The 19,586-nt window shown below is 38.5% G+C and overlaps 1 long non-coding RNA gene across 1 annotated transcript; it reads right to left on the bottom strand.

Moving 5' to 3' along the window:
* Positions 1 to 2,235: 2,235 nt before the first annotated feature.
* Positions 2,236 to 19,557, bottom strand: LOC129032548 (uncharacterized). The gene is made up of 4 exons (XR_008501384.1): positions 19,318 to 19,557; positions 17,376 to 17,454; positions 6,952 to 7,068; positions 2,236 to 3,401 (listed from the first exon to the last, which is right to left on the bottom strand). It is a non-coding gene; the product is annotated as an uncharacterized LOC129032548 (long non-coding RNA).
* Positions 19,558 to 19,586: the final 29 nt, after the last annotated feature.

Consider the following 19,586-nt stretch of genomic DNA (forward strand, 5'->3'; position numbering starts at 1 on the left):
GCTGTAAAATAATATAAATAATAGTAGTTGTAAGAGAATGATGAATGCAAAATAACTCTAAGAAAGACAATCATTTTTAAAGGCAACATAATGAATTTAAATAAAAGAGACAGAGTGTGGAGACTCAGCTATGGTCTCAATCTACCTCTAGACAGCTACATGTCCTTGGCCAATTCACATCACCTCTTAAGGACTTCATTTCCTCATCTAAAAATAAGTACACTGAATAGTTTAATTCTAGAATCTCTTATACCTCTAAAATCTAAGTTAACAGCCCAGTAAAGTTATTGTGCTGTAACCTGTGTTTCTAGGATAGGCTATTTTCTGATTGGCTTAGGCCTGGTTTACTGTCTGTTGAAGTGAGCAAGGGTGATATTACACTGCACGTGGAGGTGTAATGAAGCATATCACATTTGCTTTATTTTACTATTGATTTTTTTCTACTCATACTTAACAAGTCCAGGATTCAAATTTGTCAATTAAAAATATCATCTTATTAAATCTTTTAGTCCTTAATAAAGACAAAAGAATAATTTTCAATTTTTTGTATTTTTATGTGCATATGGAATCTGCCGAGGAATTTCTGAAAAGTAGCTCTTGACCAGGCAGTTATTTGTTAGCCACAATTACAACATTTTTGCCATATGGTGTCCAGGGTCAGTACTGGGTAAGCTCAATTGTTACCATATTGAGTGCATGTGCACAGTGGGTGGGCAAGTTCATAAGCAGGGCCTTAGACAATGATTGCAGACTATCAAGTCTACAAAGGCCAAAGGGTACCTATGCACGCAAAATGGTCCAAAGAGGTCTGTAGAAGCCTGGAAAATGCATGCCTTATCTGAAGTAGGCAGCTGCTACTCAGCTCCAGTTTGTTGTTGCCATGAGGGAGTGTGTGCTCAGCATTGCCAGAGAGAGTGTCTGATTCAAGGGAAGCCAGAAATCTATACTTTTTAATGCAAAATCTCCTGATTTTTAAAAGACTGGCAACTTATTCAAAATTTTAAAAGTATTATGTGGACCAACAATGTGTGGTCCTAACAAAACCCATCTGTGGTCTACCAGATTGTGACCTCTGCTCTAATAATTGTTCTAGAAGGGGTCAAACATTCAGAAGGAATGGTGGTAAGTCAAGGTCATTCATAAGCTAGGTTAATTTTATGAAATGCTCAATGACTTCATCATCCATTAAAGTGGGTATTTTGGGACAAACACAGATGCCTTCTAAAATCACTGTGTGGTATTGTAATTGTGTCCTCACTAACCCCTTCTCTAATGTGTAATAACCATGTGGCTTGGGTGGAACTGATTCCAATCCCACCCCACAATAAGAAATGCATTTTATTTCATTACTTGGTGGTGCATTTCTTAATGTAGTTTGCATTTGAAAATACTCAAGAAAAAGAGAGCTATAGACTCTATCGCGCACATACCATTTCTGAGAAAATTCTCAAGTGAATATTACAGTTGACTCAGTAATATAAAAAATATGGAACTGAAATGTTACTAAGCAAACTATAGTGACTATATCAGTCAAGGTTCTAGTTTGCAGAAATTAAGTTAATTTAACTAAGGTAAATGTGAATAGAAAAATAATCTATTGGGAGTATATTAGGTACTATATTATTTATCTATTGCTGTACAACAAATTCCTGGTGATTTAAAACATCATTTATTGTCTCACAGTTTATATGTAGAGGCACAGCCTGCCTCCATATAAGACAGGTCCTCTGTCTTTGGATCTCCTGTACAGCTGCCATCAAGATGTCAGCTGCAGCTGCAATCATCTTAAAGTTCTATTAGGTATGAATCTATTTCCAAGCTTATTCAGGTGGTTGTTGGCAGGATTCAGTTCATTGTGGGCCACTGGAACTCGGGCCTCAATTTCTCATGAGCCATTGACCAGTAGTAGCCTCCCATAGTCCTTTGCCACATGACTCATAGGGTGGAAACCACTGCAGCAGTCACTGAACACTGCACATCTCCTCCGGCGCTACCAACTCAGCCAGCTCTGAACTCTAGATATCCTCTACAACATTATTTAGAATTAATGTCTAATTAGCTATTGAAATAATCTGCAAATATTGTAAAAATTATGAAAGTAGTTTTTTAAAGAGATGTAAAATTAAAATAATTTCTTATAATCACAAATAATAATAACCTGAAACTATTAGAAGAATGAACTTTTTTTATCCTACAAGGGGAGAATTAATAAATGATGGTATATACATAATTTTTAATCTTTTATTGTGAAAAATTTCAAGCATAAACAAAAAAAGAGAATATTGTTATTAACCCTCACATATCCCCATCCAACACTGGTGATTATCAACATTTTTTTTTTTTGGTCAATCTTCTGTCATCTCTTCCATATACTTTTTTCTGGCTAACATATTTTAAAGCATATTCCAACCAATATAAGTGATATGATATTGATGCTAATAAATAAGTGGCATTCAAAATTATTTTTAAAAAATTTAAGGCCATAATTAAATTTCTGTTTGTTAAATGTCTACTATATGCCAGACATCTAGGCAAATGTACAATGATAAGAATTTAATATAATTTTTCAAGCTAAATCAGTGAGTGTTCATGTGCTAAATAACATAGTTTTAAAATATACCTAATAAAATTTGTGAGAAATTATATGAATAGATTGAAAAAAATCAGACATTAATCTATGTCTCTCAGTCTTCTACAGAACAAGCTAACAAATATACGTTATATAATTTAAAAGCTTAGCATGTATATATATTGAGCTTTTTACACATAGACAATGCATATTCTTTTCAAAATTCATGATGCATTTTATAAAAGGGTTTCTTAATATATCCCAAATAGTACAACTAATAAAGGCACGTTCTTTGACTACAATATAATAAAAGTAAATATTTGCATGGCAACAAAACACAAATAATAAATAAAAGTCCACTTATTAACTAGAAATAAAATGTACACTATTAAGTCACAGAAATTCAAAGCATCAACAGCAGACTAATTAGAAAGCACCAGTGACCTATAAGTATGACAACACAACATTTAAATTTATGAGAAGTACTTACACCTTACTCAGAATAAAACACATACTTTTAAATACTTTTATTATTCAATAAGAATTAATAAAAATAAGGCCGGGAACAGTGGCTCACACCTGTAATTCCAGCACTTTGAGAGGCCAAGGCAGGCGGATCAACTGAGGTTGGCAGTTTGAGACCAGCCTGACCAACATGGAGAAACCCTGTCTCTACTAAAAATACAAAATTATCCAGGGATGGTGGTGCATGTCTGTAATCCCAGCTACTCAGGAGGCTGGGGCATCAGGTTTGCTTGAATCCAGGAGGCAGAGGTTGCAGTGAGCTGAGATCGTGCCATTGCACTCCAACCTAGGCAACAAGAGTGAAACTCTGTCTCAAAAAAAAAAAAAAAAAAAGAATTAATAAAAATATGTGTCAATTATCTATTCATTGCCTCTCAGCTCCAAATTTACCCTTCATGATTGCTCTGTAAAATGAATCTGGGTCGGTCTTTCAAATATTTTTTGCTTGCTGGCCGGCACTGAAGCTTTATCAGTAAAGAGTGTTGGAGAGACATTGCAATAGAAAAAGGATCTTGCTTCCTGGTTCTGGTGTGCTTACGAGGCAGGTTCCTAAGAGTGTGAGTGGGTGGCTTTCTCTAGCACCAGGCTCCTGAAGCACTCATACCTTCTTGAGGGCTCAACTTTTGCAATGCATGGCAGCCACAGCACCTAGAGGTTAGCAGCCTGCCAGTTGCAGTGTTTGCAGCTTCTCCAATGCCAAGCTCTTACACTGCAGTGGACAGCAGCACTCGGGGGCCAGAAATTCTCCCACTCCACCCCGCAACATCTCCTTTGGGTGCTTTTGTAGCAGAGTGAGACACCTTCCTGTGAACAATTTTTCCAAGCATACTAAAGGGCAGATTTTTGGCAAGTTTCAGAGAGCAGATTTCCAGCAAGTTCCACTGATGTAGCATCACAGAGACTTCTTTACCATCCAGTGAGCCAAGAGGGCATTCTCTCCAACAAGGTCAGATTCCAGTCCCAGGGATGGGGTGGGGCAGAGAGTGGGAGCTTCTTGCTTGAGTGCTCCATCTCAACTCAGAGAGTAGTGGCTGTTCCTTCTATGTGCTATTCCTGTGTTTAATGTTCTCTTTACTTCTTACCAGCCAATCCCTAATTACTTTAGTGTCTTACTGTGGTTAATAATCCTTTATACTAAACCTTCCCTGTTCAAATTATGTGGCTTATCTCCCTCTTCTAATTGGATCCAGACTGATACAAACTATTCAATTCAAGAAATTAGAAAAAGAATAAAACAAAAGAAAGAAAAACAGAAGACATTACTAGCGATTAAAAAAAATGACTTAGAAAAAGGAGTCAGTAGAATTCATAAATACATATAAGAAACCTTAAAAAAATTGCCAAATTTAAATAAGCAAGCTTGTATGGAAATATTAATCAAATAAATAGAAGTGGCCAGGCGCGGTGGCTCAGGCCTGTAATCTCAGCACTTTGGGAGGCTGAAGCGGTCGGATCACTTGAAGTTAGATGTTCAAGACCACCCTGGCCAACATGGCGAAACCCCTCCTTTACTAAAAATACGCCTGTAATCCCAGCTGCTCAGGTGGCTGAGGCAGAAGAATTGCTTGAACCCAGGAGGTGGAGGTTGCAGTGAGCCGAGATTGCACCACTGCACTCCAGCCTGGGTGATAGAGTGATACTCCATCTCAAAATAATAATAATAATAATAGTAACAAGAGTGCACAAATGCAGAATATTAAAAGACAGAAAATATAACAAATCTTAGAAACAGAGGTGATTAAGGCTGTTAAGAATTCAATACATCTAAGAAAATATAAAAACAAAAACTGATTCAAGAAAAGCTATAAAATCCAAATACGTAAATAACCCTGAGAGAAATATTAAAGAGCCATCCCACAAAAAAAAAGCCTGGTTCAGGCAGTTTCACTGCGAAGTTTTCCAGTTTTCAAAAAACAAGTGAGTCAGTCTTAGGCTCTTTAAACTGTTTCAGAGGGTAGGGAATGAAGAAAAGAGTATCCTCATTGTAACACTTCTGTAGGTCTCATAGTAAAGTATAGACAGTAATATCTGATGAGGCACTAAGATTAAGAGTAAACATGAATAAAGCAACTGGTTCAGTGATGTATACACTAAGAGAAAAGGAGGGAAAGAAACACTATTGTTGAGGTGCCTATTACTAGTGACAAAATATCTACTGTAAGACATGCCCTCTGGGCAAAACTGCCCCCAAAGAAAGTTTGGTTACTTTTTTTTTTTTTTGAGACGGAGTCTCGCTCTGTCACCAGGCTGGAGTGCGGTGGCGTAATCTTGGCTCACTGCAACCTCTGCCTCCCGGGTTCAAGCGATTCTCCTAGTTTGGTTACTTTTTAAAAAATAATCACAGAGTGAAATAGGCCTCTCTATAATATCTTTAATAGGGGACAGTAATAAGAGTTAAAGAAAAACTATGAGAAGATGATATGGCCAATCCACAAAGAAAGGGAGGGACGGGCTAAAACACTCACTCTGAGTTAAGCACTATTTCTGGTGTGGTTCAAGAAAATACTTACTGAAATATTTGCTGTAAATCTGTATAGCAATGAGCGCATTAACATAGTCAAAAAACAAGCTAGAAAAACATTTGCAAGACATATAGCCAGCAAAAGCCTATTTTCCTAGATACTCAAGGTGTTCACATTGAATAAGGAAAGGATCAACTGCCCAGCATAAAAATGCACAAAGGGTATGAACAAGGGGTATGAACAATTGATGCATGAAAAAATGTATGAAAGTAGTATATATACACATACACACATCAAAGCTTTGGCTTGGAAAATTTCCTTTTGCTTATCAGAATTCTACTTATATCCTCAAGAAAGCGTTCTAGAGAGCTCCTTTAGCATCCCTAATTTGATGCTCAATGTTAATATCCCCTCTATTCATAGGGAAATACTAAAGGTTTCTTTAAACAAATAACATCTGCATGTGAAAAGTTAATATTACCCAAAGCGAAACCAAAATTTTCTAAAAGTGAGATCTAAAAGTCATCTACTTCAACATCACCTGGCTGCTTTATAAAATGCAGATTCATGGGCTCTGCTGCAGCCCACAGAATAAAAATCATCTCAAGACCACAAGACCAGTGTGGTCTAAGCAGGAGTCGAACTTGAGTGCTTTGAAAATGCTTCTCGGTCGGGCGCTGTGGCTCACGCCTGTAATCCCAGCACTTTAGGAGGCCGAGGTGGGCAGATCACGAGGTCAGGAGATCGAGACCATCCTGGCTAACATAGTGAAACCCTGTCTCTACTAAAAATACAAAAAAATTAGCCAGGCATGGTGGCGGGCGCCTGTAGTCCCAGCTACTCGGGAGGCTGAGGCGGGAGAATGGCATGAACCCGGGAGACGGAGATTGCAGTGAGCTGAGATGGCGCCACTGCACTCCAGCCTGGGCGACGGAGCAAGACTCCATCTCAAAAAAAAAAAAAAAAAAAGAAAATGCTTCTCAGGCAATTCATACGTTCATTTGACTGTGAGAATTCAGCCCTTGTGAATAAATAATAAATGTCTGCCTTTGTTTTGTATAGATTTTATAAGGTGTTTTTCATAAGCATTTTAAAATTTCACACCCACACCCAGTCTGGGTGGTTGTCTGGGCTAGGAGTATTAGCTCCACTTTCAAGATAAAGAAATTACAGTCAGAGAGACTTGGGGACTTATTCAAAGATTCATCTAGAAAATGGTAGAGCTCAGATTTCATTATATTTTCATAACTACAAGTTCTGTCTTTATCCATATATAGAGCTCATACAAACCCCCTAAAACTCACATTTCTTCACATTTGCAGAACCAACTCACAGTGGTTCTTCAGAACAAAGTGACAACAGGTAGAAACAGCAGTAGTAAAGGATTGCAAGTACCTTGGGAACTCATGGCTCCATGAGGCAGAAGTTGATTTCACAGATGTGGAAACTGATGGCCAGATGGTTGAATGGTTACACAGCTGTCCCTTCAAGAAGGAAGGGTCAGGAACATATCTATAATAGGGGACAGTGATAGGAGTTAAAGAAAAACCATGAAAAGATGAGATGGCCAACCCACAAAGAAATGGAGGCACGGGCTAAAACACTCACCCTGAGTTGAGCACAAGTTCTGGTGTGGTTCAAGAATAACTGAGCCAAAGGCACTCAGCAGCAGAAGCAGCAAGACCAACATCAGTGACAATGACCCCAGGCCAGAGACAAGAAGTCAAGCACGTCACCCAGAGCCTCTGCCTCCATGGATTCTGTAGTTGGAGGACTCACATGTTTCTGCAGCCCCTTTCTTCCCTGATGCTTGAGAATCCCCACTGCAGCAGAATTTACTCTTGATCCACAGCTAGGCCTAAGAATCCCAGCATAAAGACCTCAGGAGAGATTCTGGTAGCCCCAGCTACAGACTTGCTCTCTGCTCCTTATGCCAGGGACTTTATGCCAGTGTCTGAATGTTTCCCTGGCCCTACAGTCCACCTTGCATCTACAGACCCCTTTAGTGACCTCTACATGTACCTCTTCCCTTAGAACCCTATAAAACCTTGTCCCCAGATGGAGCTGGCTTTCCAGATAGAAACTATCTCAGCACTGGGATATTTCTGAATTGCTCAAAGAGTCTGTCCACTGAAATGACTTGCTGATCCCCTAGGGAAGCCATTACAGAACCTTATGACAACTATATCTTAATGAGTTTTTCCATGTTTTTGCCTGAAGGTGCTGTTTGTTCATTTTAATTGCTTCGTAGAATTCCACAGTGGAGCTATACTATGCTTTTAAATCCCTTCTTCTGATGGTAGATAATTGAGTAGTTTCCAATTTTGGCATGTAATAAATATTGCTTTTATGTTAATGAATTTTTATTTCATATACATGAAATTGTTGTATAGTCAGGTTTAGAAGATAATGCCAAAGAGTTATGTAAAGTAGATTACCAAGTTACTCTCCTACAGGCAGTATACAAGAGTTCCTGTTGCTCAGGATCCTCACCAACAATTAGTATTGTGAGACTTTATATATATATATATATTTGTGTGTGTGTGTGTGTGTGTGTGTGTATTTTTAGTAGAGACGGGGTTTCACTGTGTTAGCCAAGATAGTCTTGATCTTTGCCTCGTGATCCACCTGCCTCAGCCTCCCAAAGTGCTGGGATTACAGGCGTGAGCCACTGCGCCCGGCCAGAGACTTTACATTTTTGTTAACCTGCTGATTGTGTTTTTTTCTTTTTTCATTTTTTTCATTTCTCTCATGACTAATGAGATGAAGCGCTTTTCATATGCTTTTGGACCATTAGTATTTACTCTTACCTGAAGTGTGCACTCAAGTGTTTTGTCCGTTTTTCTAATTGATTGTAATGAGTTCTTCATGTATTTTAAATACTAGTCTTTCGCAAACATTTTCTCCCATTCTGTTGCTTGTCTTTTTATTCTTTATGGTGCCATTTAATTATTATTATTATTATTATTATTATTTTTTGAGACAGAGTCTCATGCTGTTGCCCAGGCTGGAATGCAGTGGCACGACCTTGGCTCACTGCAACCTCCACCTCCCAGGTTCAAGCGATTTTCCTGCCTCAGCCTCCTGAGTAGCTGGGACTACAGGCACACACCACTATGTCCGGCTGATTTTTGTATTTTTTAGGACAGATGAGGTTTCACCATATTGGCTTGGCTGGTCTCGAACTGCTGATAATTATTTTTAAAAAATATATTTATAATGAAATTTTACACCTCAGAAAATGATTTGTTCTTTCATTTTAAGAGACTAGGGTAATGATTATTTGGAGGAAAGGGATTAGAAGAGATTACATATTCCATGGCATATTTTTCTGTAGTGCTTGGATTTTTATAATGATTATGTATTCCTTGGCACCTAATATATTCCAAGAAAGGCTTTAGGTCCTAGAGATCCATTACTGAACAAAAGAGACAAAGACTCCTGGCCTAATAGAATTTACAAAGGAGGACTCTATATAGCTTTTATTTAGAAAAAAGCTATAGAAGACTTTGGTTTCTATCAAACTTTCATTTTGCACTTTTAAATATCTATATATAAAACCAACATGGCACAGAACTCAGAGTAAATACTTGAAAAGATAAGCAAAAGCTTTTTGTCCAGGGTGGCTATTGATTTTTCCCTTATTTCGGCAGCAAATTTTCCAGAAAGCACACTAAAATGCCAGACCCTAGGCCTCTCAAACATATAAATAATACAAAACCACATAAAATATTTATTTTAAAACACCTTAGTGTAATGAGCCATCTTAAATCAATGATGCAAGTAGTTTAAATGTGAGTCAGATTCTGGGCTGGCTTTGTCTATAGTAATTATATTTAAATTTCATTTTGAGTCAGTAATACATACACAAGGAAAAATAAATAGATGAGCATGTACGATATATGGAATAAATATATCTTGCTTTCATCCAGGATCTACCTCCTCCAACCCACTCACCCTCTACCGCCACAGCCACAGTTAGCAGCTTCTTGTGTGTTCTTCAGAAGGTGTTGAATTATGCACAAACACATAGGGATTATGTATGTGGTTCTATGTTTTAACTGTTCTGTACTGCTAGGTTAATTTTGTGAGCGGAGGCTACAGATTTGGGGGATAGGAGACTGTGATAACAAAATGACAAGCTCAGAACTGAGCCAGGTGAAGCTGAAAGGTGGTCTCTGAAAAAGCCTCTACACTCCCAGGCTGGCTCCCTTGCTGGTGCAAGCAGCCTGAGAATTGCTGGGATGCCGCATGAAGGTGGCAATGCCCTCCAGTGGATCCCAGGCTACACCCCTCCCACCTCAGCCCAGGCTTCACAGTGAACATTGATGTAGCTGGCTTCACTTCACCCCTTCTCCCCACAAACATAAAATGACTGCTGATGTCGTGCCACGTCCATTTCCTTCTCATTTCTGGGCATTTCCCTCTCCTCACCACCACCATTCTGCCTGTGGGATGTCACTGCCCTTCTGTGCTCAACCCCTTCGTTTGCCGTCCTACATTCAGCATGGCTTTCCTGAGTGCAAACTTGAAGCAATTTCTTGTCTTCTGTTAGTTCCTGCCCTACCCACACCTTTGGTCTCCTATGCTTCAGGCTTCTTCACAGGCCCAACAGCCAGTGCTCTGAGAAAGGTGTCTAGGTCTATAATGTTATCAGCCTTGGGGGATCAAGTTAATATTTACAGTGCATATTTTACAAATATCCCTCACCTCTGTACTAAAAAAGTCTCTCCAAAATAGGATTGCCAGTTTTAACAAATAAAAATACGGGATGCTTAGTTCAATTTCAATTTCAGATAAACAACGAGCAATTTTTTTTAGCATATATCCGATGCAATCATCTTTCATCTATATTTAATCTGCCAGTTCTATTTCCAAACCAGTTGGGCAGTTAAATTAAACAATCCTTCTAATCTGCATGTCTTTGGCCAGAAAAACAAAGTTCTAATCCTCCTTTCAATGACTGTGGCCCATACACAGCAAAATGTCTCACCAATTTCAAAACTGGGCATTTTGAGTAGCCTTGGGTCAGTGCAGGAGGCATTTCAAAGCGGTTGCTAGGTGGCAGACCTCAACTCTGCAAAGCATTTTTCACATTCTATTAGTACTGCTGGGTGAGACGAGCTTGGTAGTCAGCCCAAATGTGTATGATTTAGAGAGCTTCACTTTGTTACCATTTTTTCTCCCAATTTAAAATCTATAGCAAAATCAGGTTCAAATAGCACATCTGAAAAGCTTTGTCTTTTGAGCCAAATGCCAGAATGTCTAGGTAAACACAGAACCGAGTAATCACAGGCTTCATTTATTTCAGCTATTATTCTCTGCTGGACTTTTGAGGTAGATAAGACTAGATTTCTTCCAAACAGATCTGGGCAGGAGAAAACTTGAAAGTACTGGCCAGTCTTAAGTATCCTCATGTGATTCCTGATATAAATTTACCTGGAAACTGAAGTGGACACAACAGATTGTTTTTTAAATCTTGAGTTCTTTTGCAAACATTAAACTAGTTGTACAAAAGGAACAGTGTAACACACCTTTGTTCAATTACTTAACAAACTTCATGAAACAAGAGCTGTGATTCTACATGCTGTCTTGTTAATCCACAGAAAGAGCAGGATCCAGGAAAGGACACAAAAGAAGAGAAATAATCATCAAAAGAATAGTAATAGTGATAATAGCACCTCAACCCAATTTCCCCAGAAAGTACTAGAACCCTGCTTAGAGCATGTTGATGCATGATGATTTCACCATTAAGATAGCATTAAGAGCAGACTCTAAATTAAACATAACGAAATTAAGTAACATCTGCATCTTTGCTCAATAAAGCATTCTCTTTTACTATCTTACATCTTCCAGGCATTCAGGGATGGGAACAAAGCAAAGAATTACAGAAATGAAGAGCTGGAAGGAATTTTACAGTTTTTTCATTGGTGCTCAGATTTTGCAAAGAAATAATTTAAACGTCTGTTAAAAGGAAATTTGCTAATGAATTATGTAATATTAGGTGAAACCATATGAAATTCCTGATATTTGATTGCTTTTCACTTACAAAAATGGCAATTTTATTTGATCCACCTAATGCTCTACAGCTATTTAAAATATATGGTAGTTCTACAAGTACTAGCATTAAATGAATTGTATTCAAGGTAATTTGTAAGGAACAGCGGAGTGTTATAGGGTGCCAGTATGTAGCATGTGTAGGGATATATATGCTTACTAATGTTTACCATACATCTGAAAATTTATAAAATACAACAAACTGTTAACAGTGGATGCCTCTAGCGGGCCAACTTGGAAACTAGAGACAAGAGTGACAGAGATTTTTTTTACTTTTGTGCAGTCCCAATTTTTACTACATGCATGTATTAAATATTTTACAGCAAACACAAAACAAAAAACAAAGCAACAAGGAAATCACTGTTTAGAGAGGTAAAGCATCTGTACAAGCCATACAGTGAGCTCATACTAGAACACGTTGAACAAAGTGGCTGCTCAATTGCTTATCTCATTCCTACAATTCAAAGAACAAAAGCGAACAGCTCTTGGTGGCTGCCAGTTGTGGGAGCCACTCTCCACTCTGACCTCATGGTTTACCTGGGATCTTAATTACTCTAGTTAAACAGGGACCTTCCCCTTCAAAACATGGTTTGTCACTGGACGTTCAATGCATCACCTTTGAATCATTCTCACTGCTGTTGTGGGTGAACAGATTGGATGCTGCAGGCAAGGGCTGGGAGCAAGAAAGAAGCCCTTCTCCACTTGGTGAAGTCTTCTTGCCATTTCCCTTCCATCTGGCCATGGAGGGTCCTCGGAGTCATTTTCAACAAGTCCTAACCCTTTTCTCATTATGATCTTTATTCTTTATCATGGAGTTAAAAATAACAAAATTTTATTCTAATTATTTGCTGTTCAAGAGGGGGGAAATAAATTAGAATTCAGTTTTTTGTGCACTTATCTGGCCAGGTCTCCCCTACTCTCTGTCCCCATCCCCATTTCCATGTCCTACTTTCCTCCAACCATTAGACCGGCCACATCCAAATTATTCTAATCTGTACCAGTACTTCCCAAACTGTGCTGGAGAGGAGGAACAACTTCATGTTGCAGCTCAAGAAGCTGTGGTCTTAGAGATTAAATGACTTGTCTTCATTCCCACAGCTCAAAAGTGGTAAACACAAACTCAAACCCAGCTCCCTGATGTCTCTAGCCAAGTGTCCTTAGTCTTGAAACTAAAACTGTTTATTTCTCCCTTATCCTCCATCTACTGCCCTATTTTTCTCCTTCGTTTTACTGTCACAATTCCCACAGTTGCAGTTAAGTTCCTAGACTGTTTTCTACTTGCCTTCTCCATAAGCCCTGCCAGTTGGGTTCAGTGCCCACCAAGACTGAAGGTGCCAGTTGCAAGGGCACTAAGTGAGCAGCATCTTTAGCATTCAATGCTCTCTAAGGTTAGTCTTTCCTGATACACCATGGTAAGGATTACGTGCCTATTTTCTTCACCACTGTACCTATAGGTAGCCTAGGGCCAAGTACCAACCAGGAGCTGCTGATCTGGCTTTCCTTATGGAAACTTCCTTTCTCAGGCTTTTGTGGCTTTCTTCCTACTCGGATGACATCTCTTCCTCCACCTCTTTTTCCTTATAACTGGGCATTTTCACCAACTGATCAACCTGTCCATTACTGAAGCAATACTGGAGATAAAGAACCAGTCTGACGTTGGGGTGTTTGTATATTATTTGTGAAAAATATAAATACATAATGGAATCACAAACAATATAACAATATAGTGTAATAATTATGAGCCAGGATGCATGGCTTCTTAACCTGTCTGTGCTACACTTAATTTTCTTGTTATAAATGGATTATAGTAGTAGTTCCTACCTCATAAGGTGGTTGTGAGGATTAAATTATATAATACAGTTGAAGCACTTCAAAGAGGGTCTGTATACTGTTAAGTGCTCACAAAATGTTAACACGTAAGATAATATATAAATCATTAATAAGTGTTGTAGAAAGTCTCCTTTTCAGAACTCTTTTCCCAAAGAGATGTAGTCAATTTTCAAAACCTCCTTTTCAAGTATCCTCTCCAGACTTTTCTTTGTCATTTTGACTTACCACCCCATTGTCTCAGGAATCATGGGGATATTACCCTGTTCAGAACACTGAAGATGTGAGAAAGGGAGAACAGGAGCCTCAAATAACAGCCAGCATCAACCAGCTGTGAGGCATGTGAAGGGGCTTTGTCCTCCTGACCCAGACAACCCCACAGCTGGCTGCCTGCTGCCACACTAGAAAACCTAGGTGAGACCTACTGAAGAACTGCCAAGCCAGCCCACAAAATGGTGAAAAAATAACAAATAATAGAAGTTGCTATTTTATGTCACTAAGTGTTGGGGTGGTTTGTTTCACAGCAAAACATACCTAAATATCACCATTAATCCAGCTGTGCAGAGTAGACATGACAACATTTTGGTGAATATTCAAAATCTAGGCATTACATATATACACAAATACGTTTTATATATTTACAAATAGTTTTACATATAGCTATTTGCACTTTGTAAAACTCAAAGTAGGATATTTTGCATAGTGTGTATTAAAACAGTTTTCTAAAAAAATTTAATTACATATTTTGAATTTTTGTATAATTATAATTTTGTATAATTATTTTTGGTGGTTGCATTGCACATCATGGTTTATTAGCCAGTCCCTTGCTGACACTTAGCCTGTTGCTAACTTTTGGCCACCATAACAAAAGGTTTGGTTAAGTTAATCAACATTTTGGTTAAGTATCATCTAATTGCTCTCCAGAAAGATGTACCAATTTACATTCTTACCATGAATGATTCAGAATTCTCTTTTGCCTGTGCTTTTACCAACAGTGGGTATTATTGCCTTTTTAAAAGACAATCTTGGCCAGGCACCGTGGCTCACGCCTGTAATCCCAGCACTTCGGGAGGCCAAGGTGGGTAGATCATGAGGTCAGGAGTTCAAGACCAGCCTGGCCAAGATGGTGAAACCCCGTCTCTACTAAAAATATGAAAATTAGCCAAGTATGGTGGTGGGCACCTGTAATCCCAGCTACTTGGGAGGCTTAGGCAGAGAATTGCTTGTACCCAGGAGGTGGAGGTTGCAGTGAGCCAGGATTGCGCCACTGCACTCCAGCCTGGGGAACACAGTGAGCCTCCATCTAAAAAAAAAAAAGACAATCTTTGCTAATCTAGTAAGTGAAAAATTATCTCATTAATTCTTAAATTTTGTTGTTATTATTGAGATTGAGTATATTTTGATATAGAGTGGACACTCATGGCTTCTCCAAAATGCTTATTGTTACTCTGTTCATTTTACAACTTTTGTTATCTTATTCTTATCAATTGTATGATATAACCATTTAATAAAAATATATAATATATATTTTTAATATACAATATATAAATATTTAAATATATATGACAATGTTAAATGGCTATATCATACACAAACCTATTTATATTTATATTTTATATATATTTAAATATTTTTCTCTAATTTCCTTCTAAGAGAAGATTTCCCTCAAAATTTATGGGTTTATGTGGCTTTTCTTAATGCACAAAGGTTAAAATGTTTAAATTGTCAAATCTGTCAATGTTTTGTTTTTTATTTCTGACACTGGTGTCATCATATTCATTTTTTAGAAGATGGCAAAGTTTAAATCTCTTCAAGGAGTATGTCTTAGTCCATTTTCACACTGCTATAAAGATACTACCTGAGACTAGGTAATTTGTAAAGGAAAGAGGCTCAATTGACTCACAGTTCCATATGGCTGGGGAAGCATCGGGAAACTTACGCTCATGGCAGAAGGTGAAGAGGAAGCAAGAACCTTCTTCACATGGTGGGAAGAGAGAGAAGTGCAAGCAGGGGAAATGCTAGACACTTATAAAACCATCAGATCTCGCGAGAACTCACTCACTATCATGAGAACAGCATGGAGGAAACTGCCCCCATGATCCAATCACCTCCCTCCATGAACACATGGGGATTACAATTTGAGATGAGATTTCGATGGGGACACAGAGCCAAACTGCCAAATCATATCAGAGTAGTTAGTTGTCATTCAGGTAAAATCTCAATCCCTCAGTCTCTGTTGCATACCATATTCTATTCTCACCATATTCAGCCAAATTAATATCCCACAACTTCTAAAAGCAAACTGTATTTTGGTGAGCTTAGTTTCTTGCATGTTTTGATGCATGGGCTCTGGAGTATTGTAAAGAAAAAGTTTAGGATTCTGACTCAACCAATTATCAACAGTATGAGAAGCGCTTTTTGGGCTTCAGCTTCATATTTAAGTGGGCTGAGAACTAATGTGAGATTAAGTTATGTGTAACAAACAACAAAGCTTAACATATAGTTGGCACTTAATGAATATCAGTTCTCCAGCCATCCCTCCATGTTTTTGCTTACCCTGGGAAATCTTTCTGTGACATCATTGTCCGCTTCTCCACCTTGCAATACTTTACCTACCTTTCCGGGTCAGTTTTATCCAGACTCCTTCACAAAGGTTTCCATAGAACAGAGAGCTTACTATGCATCCTACACAGTTTGGGTGTCTTATATTACTATTTTAATGTTTCAGTCATGTTTCATGAGCCAAACTGTAAGGTTCAGGAATGTCTGTCCTAATGCTTGGCACTTGAATGCACCCAATAAATAGTTGTTGAATGTATAAATAAACAAAAGGTACATGGGATGGGATATATTGGAAAATTGGACATATATCGTAATAAGACTAGCTAACAATTTGAGTTTAAAAATTAGCCTAATTATTGTGCTTGGGACACAGAATTTGTGACCAATGTGAATTTGTTTAGTAAATGTAGCCATATATACCTTGCATTATACCGTTGAATATTCTAATAGTTCAATATACCATTGGAATATAACAGCAGAAAATATCATTACAAATAGTTCGACATACTGTATTTCTTCAATCTTAAGAATAATTTGGTACCACATTTTAACTTCTCTGAAACTGGGATGTGTCTTACTATCAAATAAACATCCAATGGCCAGGTGACAGTGATGATGTAGTTGGCATTGCCTATTTTTTAACACGGGCACAAATGAATTGTTATCATTTCTACTAAATTCTATGAAATTTAGTCCTATTGTGTCAAAGCCATATGCCAAGAAACACAGTTGAAGGCAGGAGAAATTACCAGACACAACAGATTAGGTGAAAGAAATTCTAAAGCAAAGAGAGGTTAATATAACCAATTCATGTATCATGCAGGACTATGGTTAAGGCATGAAACTACGATTTGTGAGAAACTTTCTCCCGGCCATTAATAGAGAAGCTGCATAGTTTGTAGTGACATACAATTCAGTTGAACAAGAAAACTATGTATTTAGTCAAATGGGATAGTGCCAGCATCACATTTGCAGAATGAGTGTCATTGTCTAGGAAGCAAATCCCAGAAACAAGACTGGAACATCCTTTTAAGAAATGGTGCACTATCAACGATATTGTGTGGAAAAACACACATATGAATGCTTTTCATGAAAAGGTATTCAGAAGAATCAGGCTCAATGTTCGAGACTTCAGTAAATTCATTTTGCTTATATTTTCCTTTCCCACATATACACAGTACTAAACAAATCTATGTATAAGGTCTAAAAGCACTAACTATAAAGTAAAAATTCGATATGACATAACATATTGTCATAGTTTTATTAGCAGCTCTTTTCCTTTCTTTTGAGCAGAACATATAATTGAAGATATCTTAGATTTGAATAGGTAACAATAAATTGAATAGGCATTAGGTCTGAGTTTGTAAACTTACCTCAGTGAAGGACCAGAGCTTGGTGTTTTGTTGTTGTTTTGGTAGGTATTTTGTTGTTTGTTGGAAATGAGGTAAGATCCTATGAAGTCGTCACAAATATCGGTTACACTTGTTTGTAGAAGCAACATAATTTCAAGAAAAGCCACCTTCTCACATTACCTTTTACAGCTTCTTAATATAGGACACAGGTTGCATTTTGAATTAGGTGAATACTCTATTTGTCATTAGGTAACCACTTTTGAAATTAATTTATTATATTTTTCCAATATAACAGCAATACATGTTGGTATAGAAAACACCTTATATTAAAAAAAAAGTCTATGTATCTACACGTGAGTATGTAATCAGCCATATGTCTTCCACCCAATTTGGAAAATTTCTTTCTTAAAAATTTTCTTAGGCCAGGAGCGGTGGCTCACACCTGCAATTCCCAGCACTTTGGGAGGCCAAGGTGGGTGGATCACCTGAGATTGGGAGTTCAAGACCAGCCTGACAAACATGGAGAAACCCTGTCTCTACTAAAGATACAAAATTAGCCGGGCGTGGTGGTACATGCCTATAATCCCAGCTACTCGGGAGGCTGAGGCAGGAGAATTGCTTGAACTCTGGAGGCGGAGGTTGCAGTGAGCCGAGATCACGTCATTGCACTCCAGCCTGAACAACAAGAGCAAAACTCCGTCCAAAAAAAAAAAAAAGGTTTCTTATACATTTTTGGATGCCGTTTCTTTTTTCTTTATGAAAATGTCTCAGATCAAAGTAATATATCTTCATTGTACAGTATATTTCGTTAAGTACAGAAAAATATAAAGCAGCATGAAACATACTATCTTTCATCTCACCACCCAGAGATCACATCTTAATATTTTTGGCCATTGCATTCAATCTAGGGCGAAAACAGGCAGCATAACTTGCACACGGTGGATGCTCACTGCATCCCTGCTGAATGCATGAATGCTGAAAGAGAACTTGGAGAAGGGCCCATTTGTCTTGCTAACAGAATCAATTATACAGCTCTTAGGGTCTAAAATTATTTCTCTTCTCAAGTTTGCCTCATTATTGTCACACAGCAGGAGCCTGGCCAAGACACAGCCATCTTTCCACTATTTGGCAACCAAGCACTTTGGAAGGAATGGTCACTGTTTTCACTTTATTTCTGTCATTCATTCTCTCACTCATTAAATAAATATTAAGTGCCCACCATGTGCCGGAAATAAGGAGAAGAAAAAAAAAATGACCCCTGCTCTCATGCAAATTACCGTGTAAACAAAAAACAGACAATAAACATAAACACATAAATATACATATATACAAAACTTGGTAAGTGCAGAAATAGAACAGAACAAGTGGCTGGGAAAATAAACGGGGCAATGGTATAATTAAGGAGGGGACAGGGAAGGCCTTTCTGATGCAGTGACAAGTCAGGTCAAGAAGGAACGAAAGGGAAGGTTCTGAGGCTGTCAAACTTTGAGTGTGGTCAAAAAAATAATGGAGAAAGTGATGGAGGAAAGACTAGGCTGAAGAAGTAGGGCAGTAGTGCAGCGTCTTGTAAGCCATGGTAGGGATTTTGAGTTTTATTCTATGTACTGTTGGAAACCAATACTTTTTTTTGTAGTGTAAATTGAGCTTATTTTTCATAGATAGGTTTCAAGATACAAAGCATACAAAGACCAAAAATAATTATATGAAAACTCTCCCTCCCTCCGGTTTCCTAGCCACCCAGTTTCCCTCTTCAGAGCTGCCAGTCTTTCCTACGGAAAGACTCTAGGCACAAACAAGCACATCTATCTGTTTATATTATAATGCATTTTCAGCACTGGGAAGAGCCCATCTGATTAAGACCACCTGAATGGCTGAGACGGCAGGACTCTGCGTTAGAACTCTGCGCTACTGCCCACGCATCTCACAAAGTCTACTCCGCCGCGCGTTCTCGGTTTCAACACACCTCCAGGATTCAGGGCTTCCTAAGCTGCAATTCAGCAGGGCTCCCTTGCTTGTTCTCACTCTGTGCCCCCGGCAACGACCCCGCGCGCCTATACTCTCGTGCCGCCTCAGCTACCAGTCCGCAACTTTTAGCCCCAAACGCTGGAGCTCAGAACCCAGCTCAGGTGAGCTCGTCATGTTTCCCAGGGAGACTGGGGCTGATTGTAGGCACGCGGGGGCGGGAAGACAGCTTCTTGCTTCTGGCTGCGATGGAGGCGGATCTGGGCGGGG

This window comes from Pongo pygmaeus, chromosome 2, assembly GCF_028885625.2.
Source record: "Pongo pygmaeus isolate AG05252 chromosome 2, NHGRI_mPonPyg2-v2.0_pri, whole genome shotgun sequence".
NCBI classification, from domain to species: domain Eukaryota; kingdom Metazoa; phylum Chordata; class Mammalia; order Primates; family Hominidae; genus Pongo; species Pongo pygmaeus.